Source organism: Mauremys mutica, chromosome 11 (genome assembly GCF_020497125.1).
Source record: "Mauremys mutica isolate MM-2020 ecotype Southern chromosome 11, ASM2049712v1, whole genome shotgun sequence".
In the NCBI taxonomy this organism is placed as follows: domain Eukaryota; kingdom Metazoa; phylum Chordata; order Testudines; family Geoemydidae; genus Mauremys; species Mauremys mutica.
In genome coordinates, this window is record NC_059082.1 from 40068952 (window position 1) to 40087939 (window position 18988).

The following is an 18988-nucleotide window of genomic DNA, read 5'->3' on the forward strand; positions in this document are numbered from 1 at the left end:
GGCATGACAGCACTGAATTCGACGACATGCAGCTAGTAAGAATGAGTGAAGAGCATGTTCTGTAATGAGCACGGGTGGTATCTGCAGGAGGGTGTTGTAATGGCCACCTCTCGACTGACAGCGGGGATGTAGCCAGGGAACCTTCAGAGCTAAATGCCCAAATCTCTACGACTTGAGCTAAGGGGCCAAGGTCTGTGGGCAGGGCCATGGCAGACTCAGCTCCTCTGTGGGGGGGGTGGCAGAGGGGTTGGGACAATGTGGGAATCTGTACAATGTATGAAAGCTTTGGCCTTGGGGGCTCTGTATATATGTGTATGGGACTGCAGACATCACTTTGGATGGGGTGGGGGTCTTCCCCTCTGTCATGGTACTGCCAGGCCAGACTGAAATTCCAAGGGGCAGTGATGCAAGGTTTACAACAGAGAGAGCATTAAATCGGGCTGGTCCTCTATTTAGTGACTAACAAAATGTAAGCAGTGGTTTTAGTTTATTACTCATTTATGATTACCACAGAATCATAGGACTGGAAGGGACTTTGAGAGATCATCTAGTCCAGTCCCTTGCTCTCATGGCAGGACTAAGTATTAGCTAGACCATGCCTGAGAGGCGTTTATCTAACCTGCTCTTAAAAATCCCCAATGATGGAGATTCCACATCCTCCCTAGGCAATTCGTCCCAGTGCTTAACCACCCTGACAGTTAGGAAGTTTTTCCTAATATCCGACCTAAACCTACCTTGCTGCAATTTAAGCCCATTGCTTCTTGTCCTGTCCTCGGAGGTTAAAGAGAACAATTTTTCGCTCTTCTCCCTGTAACAACCTTTTATGTACTTGAAAACTATCATGTCCCCATCTGTCTTCTCTTTTCCAGACTAAACAAACATATTTTTTTCAATCTTCCCTCACAGGTCATGTTTTCTAGACTTTTAATCATTTTTGTTGCTCTTCTCTGGACTTTCTCCAATTTGTCCACATCCTTCCTGAAATGTGGCGCCCAGAACTGGACACAATATTCCAGCTGAGGCCTAATCAGCATGGAGTAGAATTACTTCTCGTGTTGTGCTTACAATACCCCTCCTAATACACACATGTCCTGTTATGTATAATCATTGTCTGTTAGAGTTAAATTGTCGATTATAGAAGCATAAGATTGATCGGTATTTACAGGGAATCATGTAAGTAAGAAAGGCTGGTCCGCAAGTCCTGTAGGCTGACGCCTGCAAGATTTTAGCTTAGCTATTTTAGGCCTTGGAGATAAGAAATGCTGACATAAGTAAATGAGTGAAGACTAACCAATGCCCTGCGATGATGGGAAAAGAGGTACTGCATGGCAGTATGTGAAAAATAAGCTGAAAGATTAATTTTAAATCACAGAAATGCTGTAGCGGCACATCCGGCTCCAACATGTGTCTTAACCACAGGATACAGGTGGTGCTGCAATGCTTATGAGAATGAAGAGAACCTACACAGCCTATGGAAACCAGGGTCTCTTAAGTTTCTAGGGGAACATCAGCCCAATCAGGAAGTGATGGGTTGACACATGCATGTACATGCCCAGAATGTCAGAATAGGCAGAATCACATTAGAAAAAGTGGGTGCCCAGAGGAAAATGGCGCTTGCTGTTGGAGAACGCCAGCAGGGCTCATCCCTTCACCGATGATCAATCCATAAGAGCCATCAGCCCCTAACACTGTCTAGGAGGCTGTGAGGCTGGCTGTAGTCGTAACTGGTGCATGGCTAGATCTAGGGGTTGTCCATGCCGTGACTTTCATAACGTTGTTGGTAAGTTTAATAAAATTGATAAAAGAGAGTGGCCCTTGTTCTTGTGATTGCCTGTGTTACTTGCCTGTGGTTTCCTGTGTTCCTAAGAACTCTAGTTCTAAAATAGGCAGAGTGAACTGTATGGCCTGGTCTACACTGGGGGAGATTGATCTAAGTTATACAACTTCAGCTAAGTGAATAACGTAGCTGAAGTCGACGTACTTAGATGGACTTACCGTGGTGTCTTCACTGCGGTGAGTTGACTGCTGCCACTCCCCCGTCGACTCTGCCTGCACCTCTCGCGGCGCTGGAGTACAGGAGTCGACGGGAGAGCGCTTGGGGGTTGATTGATCACATCCAGACTAGATGCGATCAATCGACCCCCGCTGGCTCGCTCGCTGCCCGCCGATCCGGCAGGTAGTGTCCCATGCCCTAAGGAACATGAGGCTGTAGCTGCCAGAGCTGAGCCCTCAATGGTGTAATATCACAGCACTACAATTAATGTGAAATAAAAACAAAGGCTCCAAAAAGGAAACTCCCTGCAGCCCCATTAGCTCTGACTCTGTTATGCCTTTGTCCACCGCTGCCTCTCCCAGCCCCTGGCACTGGGCTTGGCTGAGCCCCATGTAGGCTGTTAGTCCCACGCTTGCTGCTGCTCCTCCAGCGTGGGCGCATGACACAGTCCGGGGCATGTTTGCTGTGTAACCAGCCTGTGGTTATTGTCGAGGCACAGCACAGCTGGGCTTGTTGGCACCCTGCATGATGTCCCCACAGCCCCAGGATTTAGTGACTAATTTGCTCACCCAGGTCAGAAGGAGATGATGCACTTTGGGGAACCAGCCCTGTCATCCCGAAGACCCAGTGTCATGGAGCGGGGCGTATTGGGGAGGTGGTGGGTTGCCCAAACAGCTGCCTGAATGCAGGGGACCTGGCTTCTTAGATCTCCTCAATGGGCTGCCTAAGACGCGGATCCTGGCATGCTCAGGAGCAGGGAGCACTGGAGGCCGCTGAGCAGGGTACGTGCCCCTCTGCAGAGCCCTGCAGATGCTAACGCTAGTGCTGGTGCTGACTAGTCACAGCAGCAAAGGGAAACTGGAGAGTGCATAACCCATTGGGCCCTGGGCTAGGCCCAGTCCGTGATGGGGAGAGCGGGAGAGACACAGGCACCCTCTCACCACTGGGCAGTGCCCCGTCCTGAGGCCCTTAAGAGCATTTATCCATGTCAGCAAAGGCCAACAAGCTGCAGCGTGCAGGAGCCAGCAGACATGCCTGGTAGCCCAGGGCCCCTCCGAGGCAGCGCTCCAGAGCACAAGCCATGGGGAGAGGCTACGGGTGCGCTGCCCTCCCTGCTCTGAGGCAAAACCTCAGTGGGTCCAGGCTGCACCGTGACCTGGAATGCAAGGCACTGTGCACTGCAGAAGGCGCTCAGACACCACAGGGATGGGTAAAAAACCATCACCCAAGCCAGGACCTCAGCTGGCTCCCCTCAGCCCAAGTGGGTGGAGAAGGAGGTAAGGGTGTTACCCGCACCACCCACCCTTACCCTGTTCCTAGGGCTCAGGGTGTCAGAGGCACCAACTTTCTGATTTCCCAGGGGTGCTTGATCCCCCTGGCTCTGCCCCAGGCCCCTCCCCCACTTTACCTCCAAGGCCCCACCCTGCCCTATTCCACCTCACCCATGAGTATGCCCCACCCTCACTCCACCTCTTCCTGCCCCTGCTCCTCCCCCACCCCCCAGCACCTCCTGCCCGCCACGGAACAGGAGATCCTTGGCCAGCGGGAGGCGCTGTGGGGGGAGGGAAGGGGGAAGAGCTGATTGGCAGGGCCCGCCAGTGGGTGGGAGGCACTGGGCGGAGGGGGAGAGCTGATTGGTGGGCCCACCGTTGGGTGCTGAACACTGATGCACCCATGGAGTCAGCACCCATGCAGGGCATAACCTCACACTCTAGGGCACCCACCTTGACCCTGTTCCTAGGGCTCAAGGCGTAACCCTGTTAATTCAAGCACCCACCCGTATCCGTGGGCTCAGGGCATAACCTTACACTCTGTGGGTTTGCAGGGCTTTTTACCAGTGAAAGAGCCTTACACAGTAATAGCCTTAACCTCTATTTATTAACCAAAACAGAACGCAGGGTTTGCAGGGCTTTTTACCAGTGAAAGAGCCTTACACAGTAATAGCCTTAACCTCTATTTATTAACCAAAACAGAACGCACACGCTAAGCATACAATGCTTACCATTGCCAGTAAGGCAGACAAACTTTTCCTGGTGGCCAGTTAGGATCACGTCATCTGAGGACTCCAGCTTTTGCACGCTATTGTTGGCAGCAGGGTGTTGAAGTCTGGCAGCTCTGATCGTGAGGCTGTCCCCTTGAGTTGCTGCCAAAGAACTTCCCTTTGGACTCCCAGGTTGTATAGTGAAACTTGAATCCTCTTAGCTGTACCCATCTTAGTCCATTATGAAACAATTCTTTAACCAATCACCCCTACCACCTTAGTCGATTTACACCTTGCAAAGTTAGTTATGTAACATCAATCGAAGAACCAGACAGAGACCCTACGGATAAACAATAGCAAAGTGGGGACCACGAAAGCAAGACAATAAACAAGTAGCAATTTCACACCCACAACTGTTGAGGAGTGGTTTCTTGCCAGGCAGAAAGCCATCAACGTTTTCTTTAAACATCTTAAGATCTGTTCCTTTCTCTGGTGATGGTACTATTGGGGAGGGGGGGAGAGGCTTCTGAACAGCCAGCTATTACATTGTTTTGATATAATTTAGAAGGAATGTGAGGATGTGACTTCTTGCTTCTTGGCTCATGGCTGCTGCTCTCCTAATATGGCTGCAGAAAAAGGCCTCAGACCTTACAAGGGGGGTGGCCCATCCTGTCCTGTAGCGCCAGGGCTCCTCGTAGCCAGGGAAGCTGGCAGGGGCCCCTCTGGTACTAGTGTAACTACATCTGTGTTCCTCTCCAGGTGAGTGGGCGGGACCCTGGGCCTGGAGCAGAGAAGCTGTCCATGAGGGAGCTTGGTGCCTGCACCCCTGCAAATGTAATGGGACCTGGGGCTCCAAATCCATTAGGCACCTTTGACGAATCTCAGCCTAAATGTATATAAATTTGGTGTGCCAAGGAGGTGCACTGCACCAGATAGCATCTACTCAGACTCTGCCCTCTTTTCAACTGTATCTCATAGACCCTCTACTGCTAGAGGTGCAAGAGGTTCTCCTGTGCCTCAAGTGGTGGGTGCCTCTGGTCTTGGGGTAGAAGGACCTGCCTGCTAGCCCTGTCAGTACTGTGCAGTTATCACTAGCCATGGCCCACAGCATCGTGACCCCTGTGAGGTGCCCAAGTGGCCACAGATCTGTACCTGGGCTCAAGCCGTTCCTGAGCTGGGCAAGCCGTTGCCTGACTGAACTGAGCAGCTCAGACGTGCCTCATGCTGGGAATGAGTGGATCTGCAATAGCAACGAGATGGACCAGCAGGGCGGTATCTAGGATATGCCTTTCTAAGGGGAAAGGGCTAAATCCGGAGACATTTTATTACAAATTCCGTGGTCCAGGTCTTGCACTTGGTCTTTGACCGTCCCCTGCAAATAGCCTTGCACAGGAACCAATGGTGAGGTGTAATTTGATAACCTCCCGCCCTCCTTCCAGGCCCGACATAAGCGACACTGGCCAATTTTTAACAACTGTCTGATTGCTCCTCTGCTGGTGTGAAGGGCCCGTGGAGCTGGTGCCTGACCTGAGCACACACTTTTTACATCATGTCATTTTTACCTGAAAAAGCCAATGATCCGTTTAACCCCTAGCCAGCTTGACAGCTGGCTCTTTGCCACAGCGCTGACTCAGGAGACAAAGATCAATTCGTAACTAGGTATTAACTTAGAGACCTGAAGAGGAAGTAAACGCTGCCTGGGGACAATCTCAACGGAAAAAAAAAGATGGCCTAAGATTTTGCCTCAAGTTACACAATCCTTCAAGATGTGAACTCCCCTCTCTTCCTTCTTAAAGCCCCTTCCCCTTTCGCAACTGGTGAAAAATGTAAATAAGGAAGCACCTGTCACAGTGAGACGTGTCAGTTGCAGCACTTGTGCCAGGTGACGCCCGGAAATACTGAGGGGCTGATTGTTGGGAGACGATGCAAAGGCCTCACGCTCTCCAACACAGCCCAGGAGCTCGCGCTGCTTCCTTTCCAAAGCAGGAGCAGAGCGGCGTGTGCCCGTCTGCTGGCTCACTTTGAAGCAGTGAGAACCACATTAAAAATTATTCCATTGTCCGGCAGGAATAGGCCTTTGGAGTGGGCTAGCAGAAACCGCATGTCAGGGCAAATTTATTCATACCTGCCCCAAAGGGCAGCCGTGTTTGTTCCAGACACGCCACAGTGCTGTCCACCCCAAAGTCACCATGCCATCAGATCAGGGCTGTTCACAACCTCCCAGCAAATTCAGCCCTAGCCACAGCATTTGTGCATTCCAGGCTGATCACTGCAACCCAGTGTATCTAGGCGTGAGGCTGCAGTGACCCAATGGGGATAACACAGAAGCTCACCTGCGAGATGCATGAGGTCCTAGTAACACCACACTCCCCAGCCTGCCCTGGCACCCCACTGGTGAGAATATGGTTCGAGGGGGCGGTCCTGAGAAGGCAGACCAGCAAGAGGCTGGAGCAGAGAAGCTGGTCAAGACTTGGCTGGATGGCCTGCTTGTCCACTGAGCTGCACATTTACACGTGTGCACATGCTCCTGCATAGAGCCCCTTTGCCAGGGGGAAATGGCAACGCAAGGAGCGGGGCAAGCGTGAAGCTGGCTCACCCTGTCTATGGGGCAGTGCTGAAACTGACGTGTGTGGCAGGAGATGCCGGGAGTCCCACCAGCGCTAGAGTTAAATCCCTTTCTAGGACCTATTTGTGAAATGATTTTCCAAACCAGTTTAACATGCCCACCTCCCCGCTCCATGGACCAGTGATTTGCTGGGCCTCATTATGGTCTGCCAGCACTACGCCGGAGACTCAGCTGCCCAAAGCTCAGCCATATCCTGACCTGCCCAGCCCAGCCCAAAGCCATGGCAGGCTCTTTAACCCAGCTAAAGAGAGCTCATCTCAAGCTGGGCAAAAGTTCCCCATCTTTCTACTGGCTGCGGGTCATGCTGCTTTACCCCGATGGGGCTGCCATTTCAAATGTGAAGAATGTGAGTCAGTGGGTCACGGGGACATGACTTTACTTTGACTTACAGTCCAGGCCTAGGGCTGGGATTTGGGCTGTGCTGTCTGGGATCATTACAGACCAGCCCAAGTGTTACTTGGGTTCGCAGGCTATTACACTGCATGTGTGGCTATTAAGTGTGTACATACATACATTTTACACTTGTATGGCAGTGCATAGCCTGCAGCATGTAAATACGTCATTGTTCTCCAGGTAATAGAGAACGGGGACTTGTAGGGAACAGTTTCTGGTCTGTCTGTATGTATATACCGGGGGGAGACAGTTAGCATTCCCTGTTCTCTGTGTTTTGCTGGTCACATGAAGTCAGCAATTGCATTTGATTCAGTTAATTTCTGCTCATTTTATAGATTTACAAACTAAAATGTGGATTTTGTAATTCTAAAGTATCAGAGGGGTAGCCGTGTTAGTCTGGATCTGTAAAAGCAACAAAGAATCCTGTGGCACCTTATAGACTAACAGATGTTTTGCAGCATGAGCTTTCGTGGGTGAATACCCACTTCTTCGGATGCAAGTGGGTATTGCATCCGAAGAAGTGGGTATTCACCCACGAAAGCTCATGCTGCAAAACATCTGTTAGTCTATAAGGTGCCACAGGATTCTTTGTTGCTTGTAATTCTAAAATGACCTATCATGGACAGGTTAATAGGCAGTAGGTGCAATATACAAATCAAATGCTAGATTATATGGGCAAGGCTACGCTACAAAATTAAATCAACCTAAGTTACATCGACTTACAGCCACCGCAGTAATTAAACTGCTTTTGCTTGTCTACCCTATGCTCCTTGTACCGGCGGTGCATGTCCTCGCCAGGAGCCCTAGCACTGATTGAACTGTCAGTGTGGGGCATTGTGGGACAGCCTCTGAAAGGCAGCAACAAGCGATGTAAGGAATGCAGTGTCTACGCTGACACTGGGTCGACCTAACTACACCGACCTAAACGCTATGCCTCTCGCGGAGGGGGAGTTTTTGCATTGGTGTAGTGGGTGAGTTAAATCAGTGGGAGCTGCATTTTAATGTAGACACTGACAGAGGTAGATGGATGTAAGCTGCCATGTGTCAATCTAACTCTGTAGTGTAGACCAGGGCTAAGACAGCAGGACATTTGTTTACCTCCAGAACTATTTGTTCAATAACTGCATAAACAACAGGAATGCATCAAAGTAATAAGAAGTCAGCTCTAATGGGGGCTGGGCAAATACAGCAGAAACACTTCTTGGGAAGTCAGTCATATTTGCCTTCACTTTCCACAGTCCACCCCGATTCTAGCAAATGAGTCAATCCTGGAGGAATGTTTACCAACATTATGCATAGTATGAACAGGGCAGAAAGCCAATTCCAAATACAGCACTGCCTCTATGGCCAACAAAGCTTGAGAGTTTCTCGTAATCAGTCAGGAAATGGAAACATATCACATCAAGCACTCAATCAAACCAGTTCATATGCTGAATGTCAAATACTTTCTACAACAGCTTATAACAACTTCAGAAGGTCCCGGTTTTTGGTCTGATGCAGAGCTGAACAAAATGTCAGAACCTCAACATTTCTCACAAAACAGAATTCTTGTTTTCCAGCCAGCTCTAATTATTTGGTGACCATTTAAAAGTAATTCATGAATTTAAGAGGATTGGGATCTAGGCAAAAATAAAGGGGCAATTCATTGAATAATGTATTTGCCCTGAGTTATTTGCTGAGCTCTAATCGTCATATACCATAAAACAATTGCAGTGCAGAATATTTACTTTTCCACGGCTCACTGATTCTGGCTGTTCTTGCTTTATATACTTAAACTGTCTCTGGCTATGTCTACACTACAAATTATTTAGGTATAAATAAGAAGCTTAGGGATGTGAATAATCCACACCCCTGACCGATGTAAGTTATACGGACCTCAGCGCTGGGGGTGGACAGTGCTATGTTGGCGGGAGGGCTTCGCCTGCCAACATAGCTATCGCCGCTCACGAAGGCAGGAATTATTAAGTAGATGGGAGCGCTGTCTCCCATTGGCTTAAAGCATCTTCACCAGGAGTGCTACAGCTGCGCTGCTGTAGTGTAGACATAGCCTCTGCGTTGAGTGACAAGGCGGGTGAGGCAATATCTGTTATTGGGCCAGCTGCTGGTGGTGAGGGAGACAAGCTTTCGAGCCACACAGAGCTTTTCTTCAGGGCTGGGAAACGTTCCCAGAGTCACGGCTAGATACAAGGGGGAACAGATTGTTTCGTCTATGTAGTTCACACACATTTCAAGGGCCATTCAAGGTAAAGTGGCCCGTTAACCCCTCTCTAGTCATGGGGTGGAGGGAGTATGGGGGGGCTTGTTAGTAGGTTATAGATTGTTGTAATAAGCCACAAATCCAGTGTGTAGCAGAGTTGTGAATTTACACTCCCAGGCTCATCTTTTGAAAGCATTGTGCAGGTTTCCTTCAAGGCTGAGGACTGAGAGGAGATACGTCTGTAGGTTTTGCAATTGTAGTGGCAGGGCCTGAGCTGGGGAGTCCTGGCTTGTGGGTAGCTTGCTTCTGATGATCTGCTTGGAGAAGCTGGGGGGTTGTATTGAAGCCCAGACTGTGGAGCAGGGCTTGGCAACCTTTCAGAAGTGGTGTGCCGAGTCTTCATTTATTCACTCTAATTTAAGGTTTTGTGTGCCAGTAATACATTTTAACGTTTTTAGAAAGTCTCTTTCTATAAGTTTATAATATATAACTAAACTATTGTTGTATGTAAAGTAAATAAGGTTTTAAAAATGTTTAAGAAACTTCATTTAAAATTAAATTAAAATGCAGAGCCCCCTGGACCGGTGCCCAGGACCCAGATAGTGTGAGTGCCACTGAAAATCAGCTCACGTGCCACCTTCGGCACACGTGCCATAGGTTGCCTACTCCTGCTGTGGAGTATCGAGTGTGGGTCATTGTTTGGGCAGGGTGGTGTTGGTACAAGGGCCCACAATGCAGTCAGTCATTCTCCAGGAACACTGATTTGCTCTTAATTGGCCCTTATCATCTCAGAACAGCACCATCAGCCTTTCCCCAAGCCAGGCTGATATGGGTGTCTGGCTGGGGTTCCAGTATCTTCCTGGTCCAAGCACACCCATGGCTGCTAATGATCAACAACTACACATGACTCACAAGCCTGGTTTTCTTGAGAAGTCATTGAGCAAGGCAATGCCTTGATGGATGCTACGGAAGTTTGTGCCTCGCATAGAACTTTGAGGAAGTTCCAAGAGTCCACAGGTTAGTGGGAAGCATGTCAGGTCTACATGGAAACCCTTCCCAGTTACATCATCCATCCCAGCACAGACAGGGAGGCTCCTGGATCAGGATCAGTGCCAGAGGGGGAGCGATTAAACCTTGTGTAAATGCTTATGGCAAACCCGCTCTCACCAGTCTGCACTGTGGGGCAGTCTGTACTTCTTCACAGCCTGGTGACAGTCACACCCATACCGAGGGCCAGTACAGGGCCTGCACAAAACGGTAGCGCACAAAGTTTTAATCCCCAAATTCAACATGAGCAAGGCACCATCAGACCCGGCACAGCAGCACATTCAGGGCTAGTCACGACTGGGAATGTGCTGCACTCAGCCTTTGTGAGATCAGCCCCCACTTTGGTTCTTGATGCTTCCTGAGTAATTCTAATTAGAGTCCAAGGCTTAGCATCAGCTGCTGGCTAAGGGGTGGGGCGGGAAGGAGGCAGCAGAGACCACAGGAAAAGAAGTAGGAAGGGAAGGTGCAGGCCATCCCAGGGGAGAGGGTACGGAGGTAGCAGCCTGCAAGAGACAGCAAGACAAGGTGGGTGAGGTAGTGTCTTTTACTGGACCAACTCCTGTTGGCAAGAGACAAGCTTTCGAGAAAGCGGAAGGTGAAAGAGAAAGCGGCAGCCAGGAGGGGAAGAGAAAAAGGGGAAGTCACAGGGGAGAGCCGAGATCATAGAATCATAGGACTGGATGGGATCTTGAGAGGTCATCTAGTCCAGTCCCCTGCACTCATTCCCCCCCATCCCCTTTTCCCTACTCCGCCCCAGAAGAATGGGCTCAGCCCTGCAGCTGAAAGCTGACCAGTCTGTGGGCAGTCGGGGAAAGCACTCGCTCAGCCGTTGTGTGGGCTCGCTTCCCTTTCCCTGCCACCCCCTCAAGGCAAAGTCATGGCCGAGGGCAGGAGAGCCGGGGGTGACTCCAGGAGCCCCAGCAGGAGATATGTCACTGCTGCCCACATTCCACTGACTCAGGAACCCACTTGTGTGGTGAACTGCCCACGTCCCTCAGCTTGTGACGCTGATGGATACAGACTGCCCCATGGAGAAGGGCCCAGTGAACAAAGGCCCATCAACTCCCCGTGAATAAAGGGCTCTTGATAGTTAAGGCCTGTGCAGCAATTCCCCATCCCCTCCCCCCTCTTGGAGAACAATAGTCTCCCAACTACAAAGGACTCTTGGCCCCTAATTACTGTGATGAATCTGGTAGCAAGAAACTACCTTGCCAACAACCGCTCCCCCTCACTGAGCTCCTGCCCCGGCCAGGAAGTGGGGAAATCCCTGGCCCAGGAAGTGACCTGGCTCTTGGAAAAACAGCTTGGCAGGCAGATGCAGGGAGAAAGCCCCAGGGAAGCATGTACAAAGCTGGCTGTGGCTGAGACTGCCGGACGTTACAGCTCGGTGTGGGTCTGTGCACAACTAGAGGGGAAGCAGCAGTGACCAGGCAGAGAACCAGTGCAGAGCGGCCCCACTGACTGAGCCCAGCCTGGAAACTGCAAACACCTATTGGCTAGAAGAGACACTGGCCTGGAAAGAGCAACCCAGCCACTAGGTCTAATTGGCCCCCCCATTGGCCTGCCCCCCTGACCAGGGGCCCAGCTACGAACTGCTGTGCTGTCTCTTTACTTTAAGCCACAGTACTAGGGTATTTGCAACTTCCTTTCTTGTCAGCCTCAGTAAAATACCCCTTCACTTTAGCCATGCGCCTGAGTGGCTACTGCGACCCACCGGAGCTAGCACCTACCAGGCCTTGCTGCTGAAGCGCCTGCGGGGTACACCAGGCACACTCCTGGCTCCGTAGAGGTGTGGGGAGCTCCAGCCCTGTGCGGTCCCAATAATTACATTATAACGTTGAGGAGAGAGGAGCTGGGGCAGCCCTGAAGGAAGCTGGAAGGGAACAGGTTCTTGTTGGTTTATTTCACTGCTAGGGAAGGGTGTTGAGAGTTTTCTCCTGGGGGTGTGGGGGAGATGCACAGGATCAGCCCTGCCAAGGCAGCAGCATCAGGCCGGAAACCTGCAAAGGCTGCAGGTTCTACTCCTGGCTGGCTCCCACTTCGCTTACAGATCTTCCTGATGCCAAGCCTTTGGCTCCCTGCCACTCAGTGGGGCTCAGCTGCGGCTTCTCATTCTGGCCTGAGGCCTGGCCGCTCCTTTCTTTGACCTGTTGGTGTTTCCTTGCATTTGTGGCTGGGGAATTTCCCCTTTTTCTGCTCTTGGCTCCACTGGCAGCAGTTCTCCCCTTCTGTCTCTCATCACTTAGGTGGAGTCACAATTCCAGCTGTTGTGGATTACGATGCACACACAGTTCTATAGCAACTCAGCAGAGCTTGATACTTAAGCACAAGCATTTCCTTCTTATACAATCACCTGCCCTTTGGTGTGCTGTTTGCTCCAAGGAAGGGTAGCGTCCCCAGAGCTACCAACAGGTGGCTTCACCGCCCAGCATAACCCTGGGCCACTGCCCCTTCCCAACCCAACACTCCCTTCCTTCTCCCAGCATGCCTCTACAGTGGCTGCTCAGACTCTGGGGCAATTTTCCAATCATACTCAGTGTAGCAAAGTAAGTTATGGGCATGGAGTGGGAGAATTCTACTTGCTTCTGAGGCCAGGACACCCCATCTTGATCCCCTGCCAGCAGATTAGATAGTTCACCCATCACTGAAGGGTTTAGTCTACAGAATTCACCCTCAGGGAAAGGGAACACCCCAGAAGAATTTTTTGGTGTCCTCTATTGGAAGAGGACAAAGTCCGATTTCTTAGCAGCTAGACAAGGACAAACCCAATGTGTTGGCTTGATGGAGGGGGAACATGTTTGCACTAGAGGTGAATTGGTTACTCACTTTCCCAGTCATTGTTTCTTTGAGATCTATTGTGCACAGTATGTGTGCATGCACCGGATGTGCTTGAGTCAGAGCCTTTTGACAGCAGTACCAGCAGGTACAGTTTGTGTCCCTGCAATCTTTATGCTTGGAGACAAGGTTGTAGAGAGGTGCAGCTGCCAACTCTCTCTCATTGGTTAAACTTTGTGATTATGGTCCTTGTGAGTTTTACCCCAGGTGGACTAGTGAGAGAGATTAGAAATATGTTGTCAGTTGCTAGGCTACGATTTATGTTAGTTGATCAAAGCAGGTTCCTGAAGTAGTCTGTTCATATAATCATATTGTTAACGTGTCAGTGCCTAAATCAAAAGAGATGGTTCATTTTCATGGAATCAGTGTATACACTGAAAATGAAGAGAAGAGGCTAAATTAAAAAACTTCAAAGACTAAAATAGTAAAACTGATACTTTACAGCTGTTGAGTACAATAAAAATGTTCATAAATACTCCCATATTTTTTAAAACTAACTGTTAAAAACTGTTTCGTTCCTCCATTCTTTTGGAGAACGAAAGAGAAACTCTATCTGGCATGCCACTGGATTAATTTGAGTTCAATGTAAAAGAAATTGCTGAGCAGGAGGAAATGCCATTTGGTTTTTAAATGAAGGCTTTGGCCATGACTGATCTAAGTAGCCACATCAGTAAGAATGTGACAGTTTATGCCCCTAGGGTCAGGGCAGCATGACCTAATGGACAGAGTCTATAGCATCACCCTTAGGTGCAGGGCAGTGTGGCCTAGCAGCCAGAGTCAATAGGGGTGGGGCACACACCAAGGGGTGTGGCAGCCCCAGTACAGGGGCCCAGGCCCTCCCAACTCCACCAGGCCCTGACCCAGGGCCCTAACTGTGGCATAGCAACTTGCCACTGACTCAGTGTGGGGGTCCTACCGAAACACACTGAGGTTTCCCGGGGGGGGGGGGTAACCACTCAGTCACCCTCCCTGGGTCACTTCCTACCAGTGTCTGCATTGGGGTCTCACATGAGACTTCGGGTTCTCCGTGGTCAGCTGGGCCAGTTGCCTCCTATGGCTCCTCCAGTCACCGGAGTTCAAGCCGGCCCAGGGAGGCTCTGATCCTCGGTGCAGTCAGGGGCTGTGACTGGCCCTCCGCAGCAGCTTCCGAGACAGATCCTTCCCCTGCAGCTTCCAGCCTAGAATGAGCTGGGCTTCCTCCCTTTATACTGCTCCAGCACCTGGTGCATGCCCAGTCCTGCCAGGGAGGCAGGACTTCCGCTATCAATAATATGGGCTTAACCCTGTCTGGGCTAGTGTGGGGTAAGCAGACCCCATCACAAAGTTAAAAAAAATTACACTTTCAATTGTGTTAACATTTGAATTTTGAAGTTTTTACTATCCTAACTGATATTTCCAAATTTCCTATGCCCAGTAAAACTCTGATCTTAAAGTTCTGGTTACATCTGATGGGGGGGGAGGGATAGCTCAGTGGTTTGAGCATTGGCCTGCTAAACCCAGGGTTGAGTTCAATCCTTGAGGGGGCCATTTGGGGATTGGTCCTGCTTTGAGCATGGGGTTGAACTAGATGATCTCTTGAGGTCCCTTCAAACCCTAACAATCTATGATTCTGTGATATAAATATCACATGCATCTGACAAAGTGGGTATTCACCCACAAAAGCTTATGCTCCAATACATCTGTTAGTCTATAAGGTGCCACAGGACTCTGTTGTTTTTTATAAAAATCAGTCATCTTGGGAAAAAAAAAAGATTCCTGGCAGGCAGATGCATCCTCAGGTAATGGTATCAATGTAGTTGGAACTGCCCTGTACTTCTGTTCTGTTAAAAACAGAGGCAGTGAAAAATAGAAGCTAAACATTCTTGACTCTTCTAGCCTTTTATTTAAAACAGGGAAATGTAGGGCTGAAGGAACTTTGAGAAGTTATTATGTCCAGCCCCCTACATGGAGGCAGGACCAAATAAACCCAGACCATCCCTGACAGGTGTTTATCCAACCTGTTCTTAAAAACCTCCATTGACAAGAATTCCACAACCTCCCTTGGACGCCTGTTCCAGAGCTTAATTACCCTTAGAGTTAGAAAGGGTTCCTAATATCTAACCTAGATCTCCCTTGCTACAGATTAAACCCATTGCTTCTTGCCCGACCTTCAGTGGACATGAACAATTGATCCCTGCCCCTTTATAACATCCCTTAACATATTTCATGACTTATCAGTTCCCCCTCAGTTTTTATTTCTCAAGACTAAACATGTCTGAGACATGGGTAACAAGAAAACATTCTACAAATACATTAGAAGCAAGAGGAAGACCAAGGACAGGTTAGGACAGTTACTCAATGAAGGGGGGAAAATAACAGAAAATGTGGAAATGGCAGAGATGCTTAATGACTTCTTTGTTTCAGTTTTCACCAAGAAGGTTGGTGGTGATTGGATGTCTAACATAGTGAATGCCTGTGAAAAGTGAGGTGGGATCAGAGGCTAAAATAAGAAAAGAACAAGTTAAAAATTAGACAAGTTAGGTGTCTTCACCAGGGCCTGATGAAATGCATCCTACAATACTCAAGGAGCTGACTGAGGAGATATCTGAGCCATTAGCAATTATCTCTGAAGAGTTACGGAAGACAGGAGAGATTCCAGAAGATTGGAAAAGGGCAAATATAGTGCCCATCTATTAAAAAGGGGAATAAGGACAATCTGGGGAATTATAGACCAGTCAGCTTAACTTCTGTACCCAGAAAGATAACGGAGCAAATAATTAAGCAATCAATTTGCAAACATCTAGAAGATAATAGAGGTGATCAGTAACAGTCAGCAGGGATTTGTCCAGAACAAATCATGTCAAACCAACCTGATAGCTTTCTTTGACAGGGTAAAAGTCTTGTGGATGGGATGGGGTGGTGGTGGGGGGGAAGCAATAGACATGGCATATCTTGACTTTAGTAAAGCTTTTGGTACTGTCTTACACAACCTTCTCATAGGCAAACTAGGGAAATGCAACTAGATGGACCTACTATAAGGTGGGTGCAAAACTGGTTGGAAAACTGTTCCCAGAGAGTAGTTATCAGTGGTTCAAAGTCCTGCTGGAAGGGCATAATGAGTGGGGTCCCACAGGGATCAGTTCTGGGTCCGGTTCTGTTCAATAGAGAACACAAAACTTTGCGGACAACACCAAGCTGGGAGAGGTTGCAAATGCTTTGGAGGATAGGATTAAAATTCAAAATGATCTGGACAAACTGGAGAACTGGTCTGAAGTAAACAGGATGAAATTCAATAAGGACAAATGCAAAGTACTCCACTTAGAAGAAATAATCAGTTTCATACATACAAAATGGCAAATGACTGCCTAGGAAGGAGTACTGCCAAAATGGATCTGGAGGTCATAGTGGACCACAAGTTAAATATGAGTCAACAATGTAACACTGTTGCAAAAAAAGCAGTCATTCTGGGATGTACAAGCCGGAGTGTTGTAAGACAGACATGAGAAGTAATTCTTCTGCTCTACTGTGTGCTGATTAGGCCTCAACAGGAGTAGTGTGTCCAGTTCTGGGTGCCACATTTCAGAAAAGATGTGGACATATTGGAGAAAGTCCAGAGAAGAGCAACAAAAATGATTAAAGGTCTAGAAAACATGACCTATGAGGGAAGATTGAAAAAAAATTGGGTTGTTTAGTCCGGAAAAGAGAAGACTTCTTTTTGAAAAAGAGGTGTGTAAGCATGCAGACTCATCCCTGCAGCACCTCCTGCTAATCTTTCAGGGAATTAGCTTGATTTCCAGCTCAGAGTGCCCTCCACAGGCCAGTGATCCACCACAGCTGGCCCCCATGTCCCTCCCAGACCCCACTGCCCCCTGGCAATACCCCAACAATCTCTGTGGGTCTCCCTTCCCCAGGGACCCCCCACCTTACCTCAGTCTGGGCTACTGCTAGTCCTTACCTAGCCCCCACTCATTGGGGCAGACTGCAGTATAAAAGCCACTCACCACAGGCAAGGGGGTCTGACCTGCTGCCTTCTTCTACCAGCCAGTACCTCTATGGGCCTGGAACCTGGCTCTGCAACCTAGGGAGTTGCCAGACTGGAGCTCCTCTGGCTCTTCCCCAGCCCTGCTTCACTCCCAGGTACCCTCTTATTCCTCTACAACCAGGACAGTCTCCCTCTCCAACTAGAGGAGAAGCTCTGCTGTGCTTCTGGCTGCCCTGGCCTTTTTATAAGGTCCAGCTGCCCTGATTGGGGCATGGCCCAGGTTTAGCTCCTTGCCCAATCAGCTTTCTCCTAGCCCTGAGCCATCTCCCAGGACTGGCTTCTACCCTGTCAGGGTTGGAGCAGGTAACCACCCCGATACACAGGACAGTAGTCCCCCGCAATTAGTGGGTTTCTGAGGCCCTGTGGAACCTCCCCTTAGGCTGGGGGGGGATCCATTAGCATGGGGCGGGCTTCCGCCCGCCCTCTCTCCCGGATAACCCAATAGATACACAGGACAGTAGTCCCCCGCAATTAGTGGGTTTCTGTGGCCCTGTGGATCCTCCCCTTAGGCTGGGGGGGATCCGTTAGCATGGGGCGGGCTTCCGCCTGCCCCTTCTCCCGGATAACCCAATAGATACACAGGACAGTAGTCCCCCGCAATTAGTGGGTTTCTGTGGCCCTGTGGATCCTCCCCTTAGGCTGGGGGGGGATCCGTTAGCATGGGGCGGGCTTCCGCCCGCCCCCTCTCCCGGATAACCCAATAGATACACAGGACAGTAGTCCCCCGCAATTAGTGGGTTTCTGAGGCCCTGTGGAACCTCCCCTTAGGCTGCGGGGGGATCCATTAGCATGGGGTGGGCTTCCGCCCGCCCAATTTCCCGGAAACCCAATAGATACACAGGGACAGTTTTCAAGTACATAAAAGGAGGAGGGAGAAGAATTGTTCTTCTTAACCTCTGAGGATAGGACAAGAAGCAATGGGCTTAAATTGCAAGAAAGGAGGTTTAGGTTGGATATTAGAAAAAAAACTTCCTAACTGCCAGGGTGGTTAAGCACTGGAATAAATTGCCTAGGGAAGTTGTGGAATCTCCATCATTGGAGATTTTTAAAAGCAGGTTAGCCAAATACCTGTTGGGAATGGTCTAGATAATAGTTAGTCCTGCCATGAGTGCAGGGGACAGTACTAGATGATCTCTGGAGGTCTCTTCCAGTCCTATGAGTCTATGTCCAGTTTTTTTTAACCTTTCCGCACAGGCCAGGTTTTCTAAACCTTTTGCCTTTTTTGCTGCTCTCCACTGGACTTTCTCCAGTTTGTCCACATCTTTTGCCAGAACTGGACACAGGACTCCAGCTGACGCCTCACCAGTGCTAAGTAGAGCAGGACAAATCCCTCCCATGTCTTACATACAACCCAGAATGACATTAGCCTTTTTCACAGCTGCATCTCATTGTTGACTCATATTTAGTTTGTGATCCACTATAATCCCCAGTTCCTTTTCAGCAGTACTACCGCCTAGCCAGTTATTCCCAATTTTGTAATTGTGCATTTGATTTTTCCTTCCTAGGTGAAGTATTCTGCACTTGCCTTTATTGAATTTCATCTATTTGATTTCAGACCAATTCTCCAATATGTCAAGGCTGGTTTGAATTCTGATCCTGTCTTCCAAAGTATTTGCAACCCTTCCCAGCTTGGTGTCATCTGCAAATTTTATAAGCATACTCTCCACTCCATTACCCAAATCATTAATGAAAATATTGACTAGTATCAGACCGAAGATTGATCCACAAAGCACCTCACTGGCTCCACCCACACACACTCTATTTGACAGTGAACCATTGAATACTAGTCTTTGAGTATGATCCTTCAACCAGTTGTCCACCCACCTTGTAGTAATTTATCTACACCACATTTCCCTAGTTTTCTTATGAGAATGTTATATGGGACTACGTCAAAA